Below are 6,000 nucleotides of genomic sequence, written 5' to 3' on the forward strand. Positions count from 1 at the left end.
ACCAGAAGGACAAGCTATTTGGAAATTAGGTCACATCTTAGGGCTTTCTGCCAGACTCACACACAGGAATAGTAACATTATTGCCAGAAGTATCTTTGAACACAAAGAACAATGACAGATAATGTTGTTCTGCTAGGAATTGCTGAATGGCTGGATTCTTATAGGGTCTCTTGGAGTAAAAGTTTCCTGACAAAAATAAAGGGGTTGTAGGGAATGCTTTCAACACCTGCCTTTCCAAAATAGACTACTTCTCTACTCAATTTCTCATTAGGTTTTATATTCTCTGTGCCTAAAATTCCTGGCATGGAGTAGGGGATTAAAATGCACAGAATAAGAATGATCTGTTTTCTTTCTCTTCCTCTTTTACTTCCTCCCTGTATTGCTTCAGAGAAACACGTAAATAAAGACCAGCTTTACCAATGAAGACTTAAGCCTTTCCCCATGGGATCTGTTCATGGCATTTGTGAGACACTTGGTCAGGGCTTCATAATATCAAGTGGCCTTGGAGTGCTCAGCGCGCCACCCTTGTTACACCACTTGTCCTTCCTACCTTGAAGAGGGATAAGGTTAAAGCCCTGCTTCAGATTACCTGGGAGCTTATTAGAACTGTAGACTCTTGGGCCTCACCCCAGGTTCCAACTCTGCATTTTAAGTCTCCCCCAAGAGACTTATGCTCACATTCCAGTTTGAAAAGCATTTATATAAAGTCTATCCGAATGATGGATCCTCCAAATACCAACTGCTTGCTGGCCCCTAGCAATGAATGGCCTCAGATTATATTTCAAGTAGATAATTGTTTCCAGAAAGGAAAAAAAAAAACCCAACAACAACGCAAGGATCCCATCAGACTTCCGGTGCTTTTCAGATTGACAGCAGTTCTTAGATACATGGCAGGGGACAGAGCATCTGTTTCAGGGGACTGAAGCTCACAGTTGGCAGAGGCGGACAAGTAACATTCACTTCTGTACATCTCAGTAAGACTTTGAAACTATCCAGGGCCTCTTGTTATTTTTCTTCTATGTGTTACATAAAAACTGTTGCCAAAGCATTTCAAAACTTAAAGTTACAACTCATTGCCTAGTTGTCTATTAAAAGAATAAAGATCTTGGGGAGGAGGAGGCACAAATTCCCATTCCAGAGGAAATCAATAGAAAATTTTAATCTGTCAGTGATTAATTATTGTATGTATTGATTTCCATGGCTTTTAGGGTTCTTAGCAGCAACAGGGGAGAGGCTAATCATTGTGGAATGTGTGTGCACTTGGAGCATAGCCCCAGGGGACAGGGAACTTGACCATTAGTTGAGAGACTGTTATAAACAAATTATAGGCAAAAATTCCTTTAATGTGACAGAATACTCCATTTCAGCTACTCTTTAGCATTTGTAAGGCAGACAATACCAAGAATGGAACAAACAGTTAACAGCCATCTGCTTTGCGTGCGGAATTGGACAGACCAATTCACATGCAGCATGGTACTTTCATCTTCGTTTAAAATACTGCCAGCTTCGTTGTTCAATGAAACCCTCTCCTTCAGTGCAAACTCAAAAAACATGCCTTGCTGCTCCTCTGTTGTTAGGTTTTAAGAGACTGGCACATAACTGAGAAAGGATGGGAGAAAATACTGGAAACATCCGTGATAGGTGTTCCTTTGAAGATTGAATTTCACCTCCATGTATTTGTTCATGGAGTTCCAACTGCCTACATGCTCCCCCTATCCGTCTCCATTGGTTCAAGTCCTACATATATTCTTCACAGCGCTCCTCTGTGGAACTTTCTCAGAACTTGCAAATTAAAGTTCTTCTGCTTCCTCGATGTTCTCACAGCAAGTTATGTGATCTTCTAGGACACCATGGAACTCTTTCTACCTTACATGATAGTTATTTGACATGCTTTCTTTCTACTGCTACACTGCCTCATTCTTTAGAGCTACACCTTATTAATTAATCTCTGTGCCTTTCTATCCTGCAAGATGCGTGGCACATCATGTATGGTCCCTAAGGAGTTACTACTGACTTGAACAAATGAGGGTGTATTCAGTTCTCATTATCCAGGATCCCGTAGCCCAGCATGACCACAGAGCAATCAATAAGGGAAGCAAGTATTCAGAGAAAGGCAAGGAGACTCCACTAGAGCCTTAATTCTCTTTTGTCAACCAGTCAACAAGTATTTAACTAGCACTTATTTTGTACCTTAAAAGAGGAAATTATGAAACAAGGAGAAAGAGGTTACAAAGACAAAATTTTCAGGGCAAATAAAAGGCAAAACTAATCATCTTTTCTAGACCTTCGGACCTCCTCCTTCTGATTCCCTGATGTCTTGAGTCTCTTGTCTCCATCACTGCATCCTTGTAAGCATATCTAGTGCAACCTTTATCACCTTATATTATAATTCAGTCTGGAAATCAAGTTTGAACCTAGGCCACAGTTAGAATTCAAGTATGTCTGTTTCCCAGCAATGACCTGAGAACAAGCACTGAGTTCTTAGAAAATGAAGCTGTGAGAGAATTTGGAAAAGACTGAGATCACCTAGAACTTTGAAAGAGAAGGGGCCCAGATACCTCTGCCTCAGCACCCGGGAAACAAATGTAGCAGTCAGTGAAAGGGAGGGACATTGTCCCCATTTCTGCATGGGTTGCAGACGACTGGACTTCAGTGAAACTTGGACTGGAGGACAAAGTATATTTTGTTCACACAACTCACAATGTTCATACGACATAAGCTGCAAGTAAGTGTCTGGCCCTGTTCTAGGCCCAAAGAATACAACAGTGAATAAAATGGACAAACCCTCTGTTCTCTTGGAGCTTATTCCTCTACTGCCACAGGAGCACCTCAGTGGCTCAGTCAGTTAAGCTTCTGATTTCAGCTCAGGTCATGATCTCGTGTTTTGTGGGTTTGACCTCTGCATTGGGCTCTGTGCTGACAGCTCAGAGCCTGGAGCCTGCTTCAGATTCTGGGCCTTCCTCTCTCTCTGCCCCTCTCCCACTCATATTCTGTCTCTCTCTGTGTCTCAAAAAATGAATAAACATTTAAAAAAATTTTTTTTAACTACCACCATAAATGAAGGGCAACTGGCTGAGCTTGAGAAGGAAATGTGGTCTCGGTCATTCTTGTGGCCCATTTTCCTCCTGTCTTTTAGTTCTACATTTGCTTACTGGGTTAAACTAGCCTCTTCCTTTTTGGAGCAGGTCAGTCTGGAAAACAATAAGAATTCTCTACTCTGAACTGTTCTAGAGACACTAGATGCCAGGCAAGCTGCCTACTACAGGGATTTAACCCCTGTTCAATTATTTTCTAGAATTTTTTGAAAACAATGTGAAAAACGTTAATCTAGTATAACAAGTATTACTGTTTTCCTCCACCACTAAATAAAAGTTTTGAAAAGAAAAGAAAGGAACAACACCACACCTGGTATCCCTGAGGCATTCCTGAAAGCAAGAGCTGCGATGGGAAACCATAAGTGGTCAGTGTGGGAGCCCATGTGAAAAGCTGACAGGAGGCTAAGTTCCCACAGTTGTAAGCAGGGCATAGCCTGTAAAATCTGGGATGTTTCTTTTAGGAGGACCATATTTGTACTCATGGACTGATGAAGCCTGGACAAATCTGGGTTACATTATGACTTATTCACTTATTTCCTCCCCTTTTAAACTATAAGCAGATTGATAATAAGGACTTTATGTCACCAGCACCTAGAAGAGTGATGAGTGTGTATATTAGGCATAGCTCGATGCATAAGAATTATGTGAGAAAGGAAAAGGAAAAAGCAAATACTTAATGATTGCAAACATTTAAGATGGATCCCCTTTTTTTTTCAAATGGCAGGAATCCAGAGCCAAGCATGGTGACAATGTGATAAATCTCCATCAATATCATATATTATAATAAGTGGAGAGATTCAAGGAATTCCAAAGACACTTTGAGAAATGGAGGCATTGTTGAAATATAACTTCCAGTTGCAACTGCATTTGCAATGTATTTGACAAAATACATTGGATGTCTGAGCAGTGGAGTGTGTGCTAAAATCTTTCTGATGCTTTATAGTCACACCTCATGTGTCAGGTGCTAGATTGTGTGGTGTGCAGGAATTTAAAAAAAGAGCTCACTATCACAGGAGATTTTCATCCACTCACTTTTTAAATGTTTTTACTGTTTATTTATTTTTGAGAGAGGGAGAGAGAAACAGAGCATTAGTGGAAGAGGGGCAGAGAGAGAGGGAAACACAGAATCTGAAGCAGGCTGCAGGCTCTCAGCTGTCAGCACAGAGCCGGACTCGGGCCTCAAACCCTGAAGCAATGAGATCATGGCCTGAGCTGAAGTAAGATGCTTAACCAACTGAACCACCCAGGCACCACCATCCACTCAGTTTTTAAAAGAATCAGTACTCCAATCTTGGCACTGACATACCAAACTTAAGAAATGGAGAACCAAAGGGAAGAAAGGAAGGAAGGAAGAAAAACTGCTCAGCATCTCAACCAAAAAATGGGGGAAATGATTAAAGGAGTACCCCAAATGAAAATCTAAAAAGAATGTGAGGATGCTTTTTGTTTACAAATAACAGAAATAAATTCCGGCTGGCTTAAGTAATAAAGAGGACTTGATAGAACAATAATGGCAGAATGATATTCAGCCAATTCACCCTATGATAGCCATCTTGTACGTTTGTGATTGGTTGGTGTTCATGCTGCACCTTTTGTTAAATATTTTGGCCACCAGCTCTGGACACTGGAGCTCCTCACAGTCTCCAAGGGCAAGACACAGCCAGCCCTCAGAAGTGGACCAGAGCCTGTGTATCATAGATGGTAATTTTGGCAATGAGCAACAGAAAACTTTGACTCAAACAGGCTTGTAACAGTGGCTGGCAAATGACAACCTGTAGGTTGGACACCTGTCTTACCAGAACACATTCATGGCCATTCATATATGTATTGTGTAGGGCTGCTTTAGAGCTACAATGGCAAAGTGTATTCGTTGCAACAAAGACCTCAGAGCCTGCAAATCTTATAGTATTTACTATTGGGCCCCTTAAGAAAAAGTTTGGTGACCCATGGCTTCTATATTAAGTCATTTATTATCTAATGTAATTGATTCGGTCCAAGGTGGGCTCAAAAACCCTGTCAAAGACTCCAGCTTTTTAGAATTCTTTTTACAGCCACCCTCAGTGTCACCTTCATCCCAGGATGGTCATGCTCATGGTGGCAAGAGAGCTGACAACATAATTAGGTCTGTGTGCTTCCTTGTTCCTCTCCAGCAGGAGAAAGAGTAACTTCCCCCTAGATATGGAAAATAAATTTTTAATCAGATTGGGCCAATTCAGGATGCATGCCCATCACTGGATCAATACGAATGCCAAGGGACTGCCATGCACATCTTGTCTCAGACTAGTTTGCAACCTCCTCTAAGGATGGATGAATCCAGAACAAGATCAGCATTGCTTAGAAAAGAGAAAGTGGAGAGTGGATGTTAGATAAGGAAGCAACAGTGCTGAAACCACAAAGCATTGAGCCAACTATGGGAAGCCTAGGAATCCTTTCTCCTCTCCACCTCTAAATTTCTGCTTCCCTCTTTGACTCCGATGCATTGTTCTTTCTCATTAAGCCTGTTTCATCTACTTCCCCCAACACATGATGGAAAGTAAAGCTTCTAACAGCTCAGATATTTATTATTATGATCTTACAACTGAAAGAGACTAATCTCACTTTTTCTATCTTATATTTCAATTCCTGGAGAAAGGTTTTCATTGGCTCAACCTGGATAAGGGGAGCTTCCTTCCAAGGTGAGGTCATGTTCTAGATTTGGAAACTCACTATAGCCATGTGGAGGTTGGTAGAGAGAGGGTCGGTTCTGGAAAACAGTGTTGCAGTGATGAAGTGTCTGCTACAGCATGTTCATTCCTTTATGTCAGGTTAAATGATACAATATTTTGTATTAGAGGCGACTATGTTCACGAGAATTGTTTTTCATTTTGAGAAAAAAGGCCCCAAAAAGCAATCATTTAAACAAGAT

The sequence above is a fragment of the Hyaena hyaena genome, unplaced genomic scaffold, assembly GCF_003009895.1.
Source record: "Hyaena hyaena isolate Hyena2069 unplaced genomic scaffold, ASM300989v1 scaffold_224, whole genome shotgun sequence".
In the NCBI taxonomy this organism is placed as follows: domain Eukaryota; kingdom Metazoa; phylum Chordata; class Mammalia; order Carnivora; family Hyaenidae; genus Hyaena; species Hyaena hyaena.